General features: G+C 41.0%; 1 pseudogene across 1 annotated transcript; it reads left to right on the top strand.

Annotated features, from left to right (window-relative positions):
- Positions 1-3,700: 3,700 nt before the first annotated feature.
- LOC113220012 lies at positions 3,701-5,636 on the top strand (annotated as a pseudogene). Its single transcript, XR_004228444.1, has one exon. The product of XR_004228444.1 is annotated as an extracellular matrix protein 2 pseudogene (transcript).
- The last annotated feature ends 11,397 nt before the right edge of the window (positions 5,637-17,033 follow it).

The raw sequence follows: 17,033 nt of genomic DNA on the forward strand, positions 1-17,033 counted from the left end.
TGGACTGCATTCCCATGGGCATCCTAGGAGAGGACATCCACGTCCATGTTTCAACTTTGCGTGTCTCCAGCTTGCATGTTGCTGAGATTTGTAGACTCCAGCTTCTACCACTGCTCTTGCCGCTACTCTTAAGGGCAACTGCTATTGTTGTAGACCTGCTAGGCACTGGGTGCTTCACTTACGTGGTCTCTAATCCTCATCGCAGCTCAGCAAGGCAGGTGCGAGAGGTTCCATTTGTCAGAGCAGCCAATTACTTAAAGTGCCACAGCTGATCCCCGAGCCCCATCTGCCCCAGAGCTGGTGTTCTCTGTAGCCCTCCCTTGCTCAAGTGCTGCCTGCCATGTGCAGAGCATGGGTTCCCAGCTGGATGAGACATCACCCTGTACCTTTGGCCCCCAGATCACGTCCTCCTGGTGTGGGTGCAGTTGGCTACACACTTGTGCTGACCACTTGCTGTGCCAGAGGGGATTTCTGATACTGCCAAGACTTAGACAGCAACATGCCCTCCCATTATCTAGCAGGGATGCTGTCTTCCAGTGTCATTCAAAGCAGCAGCAAGACTCTGTCTTAACTTGGCATGCTGTTGCTATTATTTCCCTCGAAGCCATGAGACCCTGGATGAGAGCAGCGGTAGGGCGTGTGAGTTAACATCGCATGCTTTCCTGACTCCACTGCCCTACTCATGGTAAGTATCCAGTACGTGTTGTCCAAGGCATGATTGCATTTTTCATATCTTCCATTTAACTTTCTTGTTGACTGTGGTACATCAATCCAGTTTGATTTTTCATTGCACACAGAGATCATAGCATAGCTTCTTGCACTTGTCCGTCTCTGAATGGAAGCCACTGGGATCTTCCAGGTGTCTCTCCAAGGGGCAGGGTTTTCAGCATGGAGTCAACAGGACAAACCATCTGGAAAGCCAGGAGGCGTGTTTGGCAGCGTGTGGGAGCAGAGCTGCAGTAAACGGAGCCTCCTTGTCCACCCATCTCAGCTGTTCAGCTGACTTCTTGCCATCTCCAGCTGTCTTCTCTATCTCATCCTGATGACTCCTTCCCACAACTCTTCCCTGGCCGGTCCAGCTGCAGCCTGCATTCACGGTTACTTACACATGGGGCTTTCTTGTTTCCAAGATGGCCAAATTCTCTCCTGAAATTTACCTCCATGACTCTCGTTATATATTTTTGGTTCTTAGTGGGTGCCGGCCTCACAGTGGGCTGATTACGTGGTTTGCATTAATTGTTGGCAGGCCTTTGAGCCTCCTGTGCAGTTTCCTGAAAATGTTCCATGTGCAGGTGGGAAGCCCAAGCCCCTGGGCAAATTATGCCATGAGTGTGTGTTGGCAGGGGTTCTGGCTTCAAATGACTTGTGCCGTGGCTCAAACATGCCCTGGGGATTGTCTGGATCTGAGCTCATGGTGGTGGGTTACCTTTGGTGCCAGCCTGTCCCAGCACCATCCCTTGACTTCTGACCCCACCAGAGGGTGAGGACTTGGTGTGAGCAGGGACACAGCAGGTCCCAGGAAAGTCTGCTGAGTGAATGGGTGAATAAAATAGTCTCAGGCCCTGTGTGTTATTCACTCCTTGCCCCTACTCACAACTCCTCCTCACTTCCAATCACAACTTGTCTCCTCTCTGCCAGGAGGTCAGCCCTGGTGATTCCTGTAGTTCACGTCTCCTGTCCTGCCATGGTTCTGTGGACTGCTGGCTGGTGTGGGGAGCTATCTTCCTGGTGAACTTTGCAGGGTAGAGTCCCAGCAGGAGAGCAGAAGCAAGACGCATGACATGGATGAGGGATTCTTTCCAGGGGTTAGACCCTGCAAGACCATGGGGGAGCTGGGCAGGAAAGCACACGGGGTGTTGGAGGATCTGAGAAAAGGTGTCAACCAGCCTTCCTGAATCCCTGGCCTGTGGCAAGAGAGCCAAGTCAGAGCATGGGGCGCGGGGCACAAAGGGGAGCTGGTGGGGTGTATGGAGTGCCACCACCTCTAGCGTAAAGTCCAGGCTCAGTGTCTGCTGCTGGGCCTGGGGCCCCTCGTGGTCAGTGGGAAGGCTCAGGCCCAGAGGAAGGAGGGCAGCTCTGCGTGTGCTTGTCACTGTAGAGGCCATGACAACCTTCGGGGTACAAGCTGCTGCTTCACTTCCATTTTGCAAATCTCAGGCAGAATCCCTCTTTTGGCCAACTCTCTACATGGAAGGGGGTTCTGGAAAGATAATCCCTGTTACCTCATGTGTCACCCAGGTTTATCACATAATACCAACAATACTGTGGCTGGATCTCAGATTTCTTTGTGTGCCCTTGAATGTTTTACCCAGGGCAGATACAAATGAGTGATGGGGAGGAAACAGGCCAAGGGGGCAAATGAGATGCTTTTGTTGACCCAGCCCTTCATTATGGGTTCACTACTGATCACCATACCAGCCAATGCTGCCCCCTGCCCCAAGGCCATGACAAGGAGCCCTTGAAAGCAGTCTGTCCATTTCCAAAATATTATCACTTCAAGAATGGTGTGTAAATGGCGTCATACAGTATGGAACCTTTTGGGATAGGCTTTTTTCACTCAGCGTAATTCCCTGGAGATTCATCCAAGTTTTATGTGTCAACAACCCATTCCCTCTGATGGCTGAGTGGTGTTCCACAGTCTGGGTGTGCACAAAGTGTTTAACCGTTCACCTATGAGCTGAAGGACATCTGGGTTGATGATTACACATTTTCGACTACTACAAATAAAGCTTCGATGAACATTCATGGTGCAAGTTTTTGTGTGAATGTAAGTTTTCATTTCTCCGAGAAAATGCTCAAGAACACAAGTGTATGGGGGTTGCATATTTAGTTTTATGAGAAATGACTCAACTGTTTTTCAGAGTGGCCGTACCAGTTTATAGTCTCACCAATACTTTATTATTCCTAAAATAAAATATTACTAAGTTAATTGTCGGGGAGGACAGTGGTGGATGTGGCCATAAAAGGACAGCAGGAGGGATCCTTTGGGTGACGAAAATGTTCAGTATGTTCGGTATCTTGACACCGGGTGAATACACCAATGTACATGTGAGAAGACTGTATAGCACTAAACACACGCGCGCGCACACACACACACACGCATACACACACAGATGAGTCCCTGTGCATATATAACTGGGCAAATCTGAACATGACAGCTGGGTTGCATCAATGTCAATACCTGACGGGGAAATTGTATTCTAGTTTTGCCAAGACATTACCACTGGGAAAACTGGGTAAAAGTAACTGCATGTGAATCTACAATTATCTAACAATTAAAAAAACTAATTAACAAGTGTCCAAAATACATGATATTTGTTAAAAGGCAAGCCTATAAAAAACATGATACGTTATTAAGAATTAGGCAGCTCTCTTGCTGCCACCATGTAGGAAGTGTCTTTCACCTCCTGCCATGATTCTGAGGCCTCGCCAGCCATGTGGAACTGAAGAATAGCGGCAGCAATCACACAGCAGAGGAGCAGGAATGCAGGGATTCTGGCTCGCTGGCTCCCTCCTGACCTTTGTTTCTGGGCCACGACTCACCTGGCTGTTTGAGTCTCTCACTGCTGATATCTCCAGTCAGAAACCAGTGTCCTGCTTAATGCTAAGACTCTAGAAACAAGAAAAGTCAAGAACAAGAATGTAAACTCCACATCACTTCTTTATTTAATATCATCCTGGAAGCAAATGCACTTAAACACTTCTGAAGAAGTTAACGCGTTTGAATATGGATGGAAATAATTTGATACAGATTCCTTCAGAATTGCCATCTACATTAGAAGAACTTAAAATCAATGAGAACAATCTTCAGGCTATTGACAAAGAAAGTTTATCAGACTTATATCAACTGGTCACCTTAGAACTGGAAGGAAATAATCTCAGTGAAGTCAATGTCAATCCTTTAGCTTTCAAACCTTTGAAGAGCCTAGCCTACTTGCGTCTGGGAAAAAATAAATTTAGAATTATACCGCAGGGTCTTCCTGCTTCTATTGAGGAATTACACCTAGAAAATAACCAAATTGAAGAAATAACTGAAATTTGTTTCAATCATACCAGAAAGATCAATGTCATTGTACTACGTTATAACAAAATTGAAGAAAATAGGATTGCTCCTCTAGCCTGGATAAATCAAGAAAATCTAGAATCCATTGATCTCTCGTACAACAAGCTCTATCATGTCCCCTCCTATCTACCCAAGTCCTTGCTGCACCTCGTGCTCCTTGGGAACCAGATTGAACGGATCCCTGGCTATGTGTTTGGTCATATGGAACCAGGCCTGGAATACTTGTACCTGTCATTTAACAAACTTGCTGATGATGGCATGGACCGTGTCTCCTTCTACGGGGCATATCATTCCCTGAGAGAATTATTTCTGGATCACAATGACTTAAAATCTATACCACCTGGGATACAAGAAATGAAAGCACTACATTTTCTGAGGCTGAACAATAACAAGATACGGAACATTCTTCCAGAAGAAATTTGCAATGCTGAAGAGGATGATGACTCAAATCTGGAACATCTTCATCTTGAAAACAATTACATTAAAATTAGAGAAATACCATCTTACACATTTTCATGCATAAGATCATATTCAAGTATTGTTCTTAAACCACAAAATATCTAGTAATTCCAAGTTTTCCTTTACTGTTTATAAACTTTACTCATGTATTTGTAGTAGCTGCATTTGTCATTAACAAGAGAGACATAATCCTCCTGTTATTCTCAGTATCATTATATGCTAGTCAATCTGATTCACTAATACACAGATGAACCACCAAAATATACCTAAAAGGCATAGTCTCTAGGAGTTTTATAAGGTAAAATCTCTCAGTTTCCCACCTTTAGAAAGAGGCCATCTCACTAGAATTGGATATTATGCGTACTGAGCTAGACCAGAAGAGTCTGGAACAAAATAAACACAGCCTTTATAATCAACTTGAGTTCTGGTGTTAGCTGAGAACTCTGTAAGTCCCTTTAAAAATTATGTATCTTTTGGTTCAAGATTAAGAAGCATAATGACAAGAAAAAAAGCAGGCAGAATTTATGAATAAGTGTTGTTTATTATTCTGTTAAAACAACAATTTGTTAATTTCTTGTAAGGCCCTGGGCTATAATTACTGGTATAAATATAACTAAGTATTGGGGTAGCTTTCATTTCTTTCATCAATTACATGTGTAAAATGAAAACACTACTGTAATGTTAATTTCCGGTTTTGAAAATCGTATTACGGTTATGTACATTGTTAACATTAAGGAAAGCTGGCAGAAGGGTGTGCATGAATTCTATACATTTTTGAAACTTTTCTATAATTCTAAAATTATTTTTTAAAGTTAAACAGTATATTAAGATTACCTTCACCATTCTTTACTCAAGATTAAAATATTTTTTGAAAAGCAGTAGAGTTTGCTTAAAATACAAGTTAACTATTCTTGACTATAACCTTGTAAAGGTAAATCTAATGTATAAATTTTTGCACCACTGGTCATAGCATCTATCTCCTTTGCCTTAATTTACTGAAATATATCATTTTATTCCGTTCAATTGAACATAAAGCTATGTCTTTACTATGTATTGGCCCTACCAAAACCATATATTAAAATTTTTTAACATAAAAAAAAAAAAAAAAAAAAAAGAATTAGGCAAATGTTGTTGTTACTTGCTTTTCTGCTTTTGGGGGCCAAGTGCTGGTTACTAAGATTCCCAGCCTCTTCCAAAGGTTGTCCTTCCTTCACACAACTGCAAGAAGAGGCCTTTTCAATGTCGACCCTTATTTTACCCCTCCACCCCTGGTCCCATTTTGGGGAATAGAGAAGCGATTTGGGAGGATTAGACTGAGGGACCCATGCCTCCAGCAGATGGGCTGGCGGAAGAGCAGTCAGTGCTGTGGGAGATGCTGCGGGGAGGAGTGCGTCTGTGAGGAAGGACTGCTGGCTTCAGCACCTCCCGATTGGAACTTCATGATGGAATCCTTGGCACACCAATGCTAAAAACCAAGGGTGAAAAAAAATCACCCCAGAACCTACTAGAGTGATACTGTGGAGGATCTGTGGGCTGAACTGTCAGACCCGCCACTGCCCTGTATCAGCATGGGGAACTGATATCCCATGGCAGGGCCACTGGGTAGTGGCTGGTGCTAAGTGGGGGTGTGGGGTGCATTCTTTGGTTCATTTTCCACTGATGTTTTGGAAATTGGGCTATGTAAGAGCACCCAGAAGTGCTTATTAAGAACCACCTGTGCTCTGCTGGTTTCTGAGTTACCAGATTCCCTCCAGGGAAATGTTGACCTTTATGATAGACTATCTTATGACCAAAAGCTTCGTAGCATTAAAATGTGATCCGTCTCATTAGGTTGTCATATGAAGCCTATAAATAACTCCAGAAATGAGATCCTGTGACAAATATTTATTTTCACTCTTATTATTTAACATAAATATTGGCTATTTATAGCCAGGTCATCAAGGCGGCCATTGCTTCCCCCATCCTATTATTTCCCTCACTCTGACTTGGGAAGTGGGGACTTGAACCTGGAAGAGTAAGATAGGTAAGATAGGTCCAGTGGGGGTGGCCCCCACCCCCCTTCTTGGAACCTGGTCTCCTTAGGGACAGAAATTTTCCTCACCCCATTTATATTCTGGTTATCTTGCTGAGAAGCCTGTTGAGTCTTCTCCATCTTGATATTCTTATATGTGCATGATGTTTTCTCTCCCAGTATGTTTGACTTTGAAAGAACCGTGAAGGCTCTGAGATTTTACCCTTCTTGGAAGCTAGCAATCATTTTCCCTGGTGCTGGCAGGAGATAGGAGATTCCCAGGTCAGAGACAAAGGACAGTTTGTTACTGACAGCTGTAAAAGTAGCCGTGGTAGCTGAACTTTTGTGCTAGTTCCCTGAGCCCCAGGTCCCCCCGGGGCAATGTGAAGAGGGTCAGGTGATGCCTGCATGTGAATCGACCGCAGAGAGGAAGTCTGAACTTAAGGAACCCGAAGTTTCTGTAAGCAGGTGCGAAAGGAAAATAAAAACTTGGGACCCCAATTACTCTGCCAAAGGGAAAAATTAAGCTGAAAGCTGAGTCGTGCAAGAAACTGCCTTTCCTTTTGTTCCTAAGCAGACAGCTAGAGATGAAAGGTAAAATAACTCCAATTTGTTTTCCTGAATTAACTCCTCCCTGAAATTGTGCAGTGATGGCCTAGTCTCACCTCTACTGCTACTAAGCCATGTGGCTGTGTGTTGCAGCCATGGATAAATGACATTTGACTCTTCCTTCAAGAAACACCTGCTGTTGGGCTCTGAGGAGCACACGTAGCTGACAGCGTCCAGCTGTGGCACTTTCCGGAGTCCCTGCAGCATTTAAGCTGAAGCTGTATTTTTCTTAGGCCGTCCTCAACCAATGCCTGAAGATGACAGGGCAACGAGGCCTGGACATCTCTGCGGGATGTCCTGTGGGACTGGCGAACACTCCCTCTTGGCTGCACCATCAGCTGAGGCTCTCCTACCCCATCTTTTTTCCTTCGCTCTCACCTAGTAGAGGTGTCAGCCTGCACCGTGGTGTGAAGCTTTTCTTTCTCTGGATATCTTGCTTTCTCTCCCCATATCTTAGGTGTTACTTCCAATAAATCTTTTGTACTTCAAACTCTGTCTTGCTGTCTGCTTTCCAAAGGACCAAACTGACACACTTGATAGAAACAACCACTCAACTGAGTGGATTAGAAGAATGATCCAATGGATGTGAGGCTGAGTGAGGTTTCCCCTAAGACTCCCTCTGAGCTTCTGTGGGGAAGCTCTGAAGTGTTGCCCACCTTAGGGGATATTTTAACATTGACTTCCTGTTTCCTGGGAACCTGTTCACAACCCGTCAACTTCTTCCACGAACCAGGGACAGATTTTGTTTGAGCCCATGTCCATGGATTTCTAGAGTTTCTATTTGCTCTTGTTCATCCTTTGAGGGTTCAGCTCAAGGTTGCCTCCTTGCCCAGGTCCCCCAATACCTTCCTCTTTCATAACTCTAGTTTGTAAATATCCATATCCCCTGTTAGATGGTAGCTTTTATGGATGCAGGATCCACATTGTTGGATCAGTGGCCAGAACAATGCACATAGTTGGTGCCACATAAAAATTTGCCAAAGGAATAACAAATGACAGATGCGCCCAATGATTAATTTGCTATGTCCTGAGTCTAAAAATGATTCCAACTGGCTCCTTATACTCCTCAATTCTTTTTGCTTATTCTTCTCTCAAATATCCTCAGGGAGTTAGCTTATAAAACATTGTCATCCTTGTCTTAAAAATTAGCAGTATTACTTGGCACTCACAGTGAGTTATCAATTGTCACTCCTGCAGTGGAAGAGAATCTGAGTAACCTCCTAGTTGGTGACATTCAGGAGCTGTAGATGTCACACAACAGAATTCATAGGCTCTGAAAGAAGGTTTATCAGCATCTATATGGGAGTCATTCCAGCCCAAACTGTGCTGAGACATGAACTTTCACGTGGTCACCTCTGGAAAAACCCACAAAGACGAGAAAGGAAGTCCTTAGCCTTAAGGCCAGAGAAGAAACAGTTGGATTTGTTGGAACTCTATTTGTTGCTGAGACGTGACATTTCTTTGATCAGTCCGAGGGCCATTTCTGAAACCACAGTGATCTTCCACTCCCCTGTCTTTTCCTGGAATGGGCCCTGATAATTTCAAAACATTCCTATTTTTTTCTGCAAGCCAACACCCTTCCTAAGTACACAATGTTTATGGGCGGTCAGACGGTTTGGCATATTTTTCAAACCTCTGGGGATGGCAAGTTCAGGTTGTCTGTGCTGTTATATAGCATACCTAATAACCCACACCTCAAGACTTGATTTTAAGGTTAGCAAGTCACGAGAATGCTCTTTGAATCCCCCTGCAAGTTTCGTCACCTCATCTCCATTTCCCTTTAACTATGGCCAGCCAAACTGTAACCTGAGATTAGGGTTGCTGTCAGAGAAAACAAAGGATAATAAATCAATACATTGGCACCATGCCCCATACTACGATTTTGCAAGAAGTGGGCATGCTTGCTCAATGAAAAATTTCCCCATAACCAGTCATGACTCATTCCCACTTGCTGCTTGCATGGTTTGGGAAAACAGTCTTTCCTTATTTTTTTCTGTATTAACATGAAACAGCATCTTTCAAGCTCATCATCAATACTTCGCCTTGCAAACTTCCTGACAGCCACCTTCAACCTTTTGATCGCTAATCCTGTGTTGCTTCACTACCATGATCGTTACTAATGCTGAGGTGTTTGAGCTTTATTTTTCCTCTGCATTTAGTCAATTGTTTTAAATAAATAAAAAATGTGATAATATTGTATGAATTGTTTAATATTCTGCCTTTTTTCCTCAGTATTTTGTTGTGAGAATTTCTCCATTGCTGCTAAATATCTTCAGCATATCACTTCTATTTGTTGTGAGATATTTATTATAGTATTATACCATGGGTCATAACTTATTTGGTCATCTCTTACGTTTTGACATTTAGAGTGTTGTTAAAATTATACTGTTATAAGTAATGCTAGAATGAATCTCATTTGATATAAATCTCTGTGTAGTTGTTAGGATCATCTAAGCTTAAGTGGATAAACATCCTTTGTTGGACATTTTGTTCACATCCTTTGTAAGAGAACAAGAAATAAAGCTTTGTTATGTTAAGCCACTGAGATTTTGGGGCTGTTTGTTATTAGCTGTATTTTGCATAGTTAGTCAGTGACCAGGCTGAAGAAGTGCCAGCATTGCCATCCTCCCTCCAGAATCTGCACAGAGAGCCCAGAGTCAATGGGAACTTGTAGGTGCTGGGCTTACCATGTAGGAAACTCTTCCTTTTCATCCGCAGCCCATTGGCCCATGACAGTCACCTGGCCCCATCTACCTGTGAAGGACGGGGGTTTGTATTTTTCCATATACCCACCACAGAAGAGAACAGGGTGTGCATGGGCAATGATAACATCCTCCCTGCATGAGGGTATGGCTTTTAGTTAAGGTAGAAGTCCTAGAATGGGAGTTATCGAGTTTTGCCAACTTATTTTTGTTTTCTAAGACACACCATTTTTATAGTTCCACCAGCTTGTTTTCTGCCCTTGCAAAGCCACAAATGTTACCACTTTATACTCTTTGCTGATCTAAGAGGTAAAAAGTGCTATCTCCTTGTTGTTTTCATTGTTCAAATTAAATCTTAAAGTTTTGTAGCTACATTATTATTTTGTAGATACATTATCATTATTATTGAGAGGAAAGATTATTTTCAGATGTCTGCTATTCATTTGCATTTTACAAGTGTTCCGTAGAGTTATAAAACAATTACCCTGAAAATTCTCTGAGTATCTCATGCCTGTGTCTTGTTAGATCTTAAATATTTTAAAACAATCCTGGCAGCCAGGTGTGGTGGTTCATGCCTGTAATCCTAGCACTTTGAGAGACTGAGGTGGGTGGATTACTTGAGGCCAGGAGTTCGAGACCAGCCTGGCCAACATGGTGAAACCCCGTCTCTACTGAAAATTCAAAAATTAGTCGAGTGTAATGGTGGATGCCTGTAATCCCAGCTACCCAGGAGGCTGAGACAGGAGAATTGTTGGAACCCAGGAGGCTGAGGCTGCAGTGAGCCAAGATTGCACCACTGCACTCCAGCCTGGATGACAGAGCAACAGAGGGAGGCCCCATCTCAAAACACACAAACAACCCTGGCAATGGTCTTAGCATCACTCATCCTTGCTCTCCCTATGGCAGTGTTGGCTCTGGAGTGCAGATTTGTCTCTGGGATCTTCCCGTATCTTGTAACTTACCTTGGGTCTCAGTTCCCTCGCCTTAGCAAGGCTTTAAAAAAAAAAAAAAAAAACTTCCAACAAAAAACCCATTCCCTATTGTTTGGGTCCTGTGCGAAGAATGGAAAGTTCAGGAATGTCCAGAGCACTTCTGCAGACAATCTGGGTTGGATAGTAAGGGAATGGTGGTGTTTTAAATGAGGAATTTTGTTAATACCCAATGAAAGTCCCACAGAAAAATTTAATTTTAGAAGACAATCTCAAAGAAACAATTGTGGATATATGTGGAACTCAGCATCTTCTCAGTTATAGGATTCAGCAGGCACAGCCAAGAATTTCAGAAACTAGAACTCTCAGATAGAGGTTAATTGCTAGTGAATAACTCAGTGGATGAGAGAAACTATGGAATAGACACAGACTGATCTAAAGGCCAACTAAAAAATATATGCATTATGTTCAAGCAGCAGACATGGAATATTTGTGGCCATTAACCATGTCCTAACCAGAAAACAAGTATTTATTAAACAAAAAGTTAGTAGTTACACAGACTCAAAATTTCTGAGTCAAATAATGAAATTTAGTTTAAAAAATCACTCAGTATGTACATATGCATACATACACATACATATATTTAGAATGGAGTGATAAAACACTATATTTTAAAACTTTGGAATTAGTTTGTTCCTGCATTGCTATAAAGAAATACCTGAGACTGGGTAATTTATAAAGAAAAGGAGTTTAATTGGCTCACAGTTCCACGGGCTGTACAGAAAGCATGATACTGGCATCTGCCAGGCCTCTGGGGAGACCTCAGCAAACATGCAAACATGGCAAAAGCTGAGGTGAGGAGCCTGCACTTCATGTGGTTGGAGCAGGAGGAAGAGAGAGATGGGAGAGGTGTTACACACTTTTAAACAACCAGACCTCACAATAATTTACTACCATGAGAACAGCACTGAGGGGATGGCGCTAAACCATTCATGAAGCACCACTCCCATGATCAAATCACCTCCCACCAGGTCCCACTACAGCATTGGGGGTTACAACTGAACATGAGATTTGGGTGGGGACACGGATCCAAACCATATCAGGAATGCAGCTAAACTAGTATTTGGGAGAAAATAAACATTGACATCAGAGGAGAAGAAATGTTCAAACTTAATAGCAAAGCGGAAAACTCAGGAAGACATAAAATTTTAAAAACCAAGTAAAACTACAGAATATAGAAGGATGAAGTCACAAGAAGTAAGAGGAAAAATGGATGAAATAGAAAACAAGTATGAAATAGAGTCAACAAATCCAACAGCTGGTTCTCTAAGACAACACATAAAATAGACAAATTTAATCAATATAGATTGCAAGGGGGAAAAGAAACCACACTGAGAAGGCACAAATAAACCACACTAGGAATAACCAAAGGTACAGCATGAGAGACAGAGACTAAAAGTAAGACAGCAATAAGAACAACAGCAGCAACAAAAACTACAAAAACACAGAGAGATGACTAATCACCTCAAAAATGTAACTCAGCAAAACTAAAAAAAAAAAAACCTGAATGGATTTTAATCATTAAAGAAATGGTTTAAAAATCTACTCTGGTTAATATCATACACAAAATGTTAGGGCCAGATGTTTCCATAAGAGAATTCTACTAAACATTCAAAGAACAGTTATCCCTATAGCATACAGAATGTTTCAGAGAATAGAAAGGAGGGCCTACTCTCTGACTCATTTTCTGAGGCTACTTTATTTTTTATACAAAGCAGACAGGAAAGGGAAGGTCACCTTCCTTAGAAACCTAGGAAAGAAAATCCTAATAGATACTAGCAGAGTCCAGCAATTTGTAAAAATAAATAGATCATGATAAATCTAAGTTATTTAAGGAATGTATTACTGGCTTTACATCTGAAAATTTATCAGTGTAATTCACCACATTAACAGTTTAAAATTCTACATTTATTTATAATACAAACTTACAGGAAATGGGGAAGAGAAACAAAGGGTTTTAACCTGGTAGAAAGCATCTACCAAAAAAATGTATGGCCAGCAGCATAAATGGTGAAACATTGCACAAATCTCTTTAAAGTCAAAAAACTCTGTGAATGTGTGCTATCATTCTTTTCATCCAACATTTTACTGAGCTACTGTCATAAGATACTAAAAGGAAATAAGTATAAGAATTTCCAAAGGGGAAGCAAAACTGAAATGATCTGTGAATGGTAAGATGGTTTACATAGAAAATCCAAGGGTATCTACAGATGAATGTTTACAATCAGTGAGGAATTTTAGCCATCTCGCTGGTTATGTGTAATATATATGAAAATCAATGTGTTATCCATTGCAGCAGATAACATAAAATGCAATTTAAGAAACATGCCATTTATAGTGGCAACAAAAATATATAGTAACTACGGATATAGCTAACAAAAGCTATGAAAGGTATTTATGAAGAAAATTTCAAAATGTTATTGGAGTACATAAAAGGTGACTTGCATAGATGAGGCAATGAAGATCTTCATGAATGAAGAGACTCACAGCACAAAGATGTCCATTTCCTCAAATTTTTCCAAGGATCCATTGAAACTTCAAACAATGTCCAACAAGTAACTTTTGGAAATTTAACAAGCTAATCAAAACGGTAAAGAATAATCAAGACTGATCAAGGTGGGAAGATTTGCTTACCACATGTTTGGACTTCTTTAAAAAATAGGTCAGAGGAACAGAATAGAGAACTTAAAAATAGACTCGTACGTACATGGAAAATTAACAGGACAGAGGTGTCCTTATGAATCAATGAGAACATGACGAACAGCTTAGTCAGTACTGCTGAGGGAAGTGTTGGAAAAACAATTAGATTTTCCCCTTACACCACCACCAACCATAAGGTGGATTAAAGAACTAAAAGTGAAAAATGAAATTAAAAAAAAGTGTATATATAGGAAAAGGTATTTGTAATCTAGAATTGACAAGTTTTTCCCAAAACACAAAAGGCAAAATTATAAAACAAAAACTTCATTCATTTGGCTATATTAGAGGTAAAAACAAGCACAAAAGGCAATATGAAAAAGGTGGAAGGTGGCGCAGGATGGCTCCCCCCTGTACTCTCATCTCAGCATGTCAGGAGACCGAGGCGGGAGGGTGACTTCATCCCAGGCGTTCAAGGCTGCAGTGAGCTATGATCAAGCCACTGTATTCCAGCTTGAGTATCAAAGTGAGACCCCAGCTACCTGGGAGGCTGAGGCAGGAGAATGGCGTAAACCCGGGAGGCGGAGCTTGCAGTGAGCTGAGATCCGGCCACTGCACTCCAGCCCGGGCGACAGAGCGAGACTCCGTCTCATAAAAACAAACAAACAAACAAACAACAAACAAACAACCTCAGTGGAAATACAGGTTTTAGTCCAGGAGATGATACTTGCTAACATATAACTGACCAATAATTAGCATCTAAGATATATAAAGAACTCTTTCAGTTTCTAAGAAAAAACCAACAATTCAATTGAAGAATGGGCCAAAGAATACAGGCAATTCACAGGAGACATATCCCCAAAGACCAGCAACATGAAAATCTGCTTGCTGTTACTGGTAATCAGGAAGATGAAAATTGAAATAACAAGTAGATTGGAAAAAGTAAAAGTTGGCAGTACTCTATGTGGGCGGGGACATAGGGAGTCAGGAACTCTCTGACTTTTGAGAGTAGGAGGGTGAATTAGAAGACCACGGTGATAGGCAATTTGGCAATATCCGGCTGGACATGAATCCCTTACTGAGAATTCCCCTGCCAGGCGAAAACCTAGAGAAACTCATACAGATGCCGGGAGAGTCACATGCTCTAGAATGTTCATAACAAGGTAGATTATGATAGTAGAAAATGCATAAACAATTTAAACACACATATACAGAAGAATGGATCAATAAATTGTAGTGAGGTGCATACAATGTGAACTGTTTTCCTTTTTTTTCAAAAAAAACTTTTATTTTAGGTCCGGGGTACATGTGCAAGTTTGTTATATGGGTAAACTTGTGTCACAGGGCTTTGTTGTACACAATATTTCATTACCCCGGTACTAAGCCTGACACCCAATAGTTATTTTTTCTGCTCCTCTCCCTCCTCCCACCTTCCACCCTCAAGTAGGCCCCCATATCTGTTGTTCCCCTCTATGTGTCCATGTGTTATCATGATTTAGCTGTCACTTGTAAGTGAGAATATGCGGTATTTGGTTTTCTGTTCCTGCATCAGTTTGCTAAGAATAATGGCCTCCAGCTCCATCCATGTTCCTGCAAAGAACATGACCTCATTCTTTTTATGGCTGCATGGTATTCCATGGTGAATATGTACCACATTTTCTTTATCCAGTCTACCACTGTTGGGTATTTAGGTAGAGTCCATGTTTTTGCTATTGTGAATAGCGCTGCAATGAACATACACGTGCATGTGACTTTATGGAACTATCTGTTTTTCTATTCAGTAAAATTAATGAATCAACATTGATAAGCCTCAAAAACATAATGTTGACTAAAACAAATGATTTACAGAGGGATATTTACAACATGACAACATGTATAATTTTATAAGGCAAAGTATTATATATTGTTCATGGATACATAATAAAGAGTAAACATATAAAATATGTGTGGGACATATGAACTCCACAATTAGGGTGGCAGTTACTTTAGGGCATGGGTAGTGGGGATGTGATTGGTGAGGAGTATTCAAGAGCCTTCAACTACAATGTAAAACTTTCTTATGCAATAAAAGGTCTGTCTGAAGCAAATATGATGAAATCTTCAGATCTTACCAAGTTTAGTAGATTATGGAATTTTGTTATATTCTTTTTCTTTTTCTTGTTAGGTATGGCCTCAATGCCATACAGCAGGTGTTAAAACTTACTCATTTTCTATAACTGAAACTTTATACCTCTTGAACAGCAGCCCCTTCCATATTCTGCTCTCCCTGCCCCTGGCAACCAGCATTCCTCTCCCTGTTTCTATGAGTTTGACTCATATAAGTGGAGTCATGCAGTATTTGCCCTTTTGTATCTGGCTTATCTAATTTAGCATAACATCTTCCAGGTTCATCCTTGTTATCACAAATGGCAGCATCTTCTTTATTAAGGCAGAATAGTATTTCTTTGTGTGTATATGTACCACATTTTCTTTATCCATTCCTTTGTCGATGGACCTTTAGGTTGTTTCTAAACTGGCTATTGTGAATAATGCTGCAACAAACTGATGGTATGGATATCTCTTTGAAATCCTTATTTCAATTCCTTTGAATATATACTCAGAAGTGGGATTGCCGCATCATATAGTAGTCCCACTTTTAGTTTTTTGAGGAACCTCCATGCTGTTTTCCATCACAGCTGCACCAATTTACATGCCCACTAACAATGTACAAGGATGTCTATTTTTCTACATCCCCACCAACACTTATCTTCTGTTTTTTTGTTTAATAAAAGTCATCAGAAAAGGTGTGAGGTGATATGATTGGCATTTCCCTAGATATTCATTGAGCATATTTTCATATACCAGTTCACTGTTTGTATATTTTCTTTGGAGAAATATCTATTTTTTTGCTCATTAAAAATAAAGTTTTTTTGGTTATTGTATTGTAGGAATTTCTTGCATATTTTGGATTGTAACCCCTTATAGAAATATGGCTTGGAAATATCTTATTCTATTTCATAGTTTGCCTTTTCACTCTGCTGTTTGTCTCCTTTGCTGTGTGGAAGATCTTTAGTTTCATGTAGTCTCATTTGTCTATTTTTACTTTTGTTGCTTGTGCTTTTGGTATCATATTAAAGTAATCACTGCCAAGACCAACACCATGGAGATTTTCCCATACATTTCTTCTACAGATGTTACAGTTTCAGGTCTTATGCTTACACCTTTAATCCATTTTGAGTTGATTTTTTGTATTATGTCAGATAGTTTCGATTTTCTTCTTTTGCATGTGGATATCCAATTTTCTCAACACCTTTTATTGAGGAGACTATCCTTTTCCCATTGTGTATCCTTGGCACTCTTGTCACAGGTCAGTTGAGTGTATATGTGTGGGTTTATTTGCGAGCTCTCTATTCTGTTCCATTGGTCTGTATGTCTTTTTTTATACCAGTACCATATGTTTTAATACTATGGCTTTGTAATATATTTTGAAATCAGGAAGTATTATGAAAGCAGCTTTGTTCTTCTTTCTCAAGATTGCTTTGGCTATTCAGGATCTTTCATGGCTCCCGTGAATTTTAGGATCT

This window comes from Piliocolobus tephrosceles, chromosome 14 (assembly GCF_002776525.5).
Source record: "Piliocolobus tephrosceles isolate RC106 chromosome 14, ASM277652v3, whole genome shotgun sequence".
Lineage (NCBI taxonomy): Eukaryota > Metazoa > Chordata > Mammalia > Primates > Cercopithecidae > Piliocolobus > Piliocolobus tephrosceles.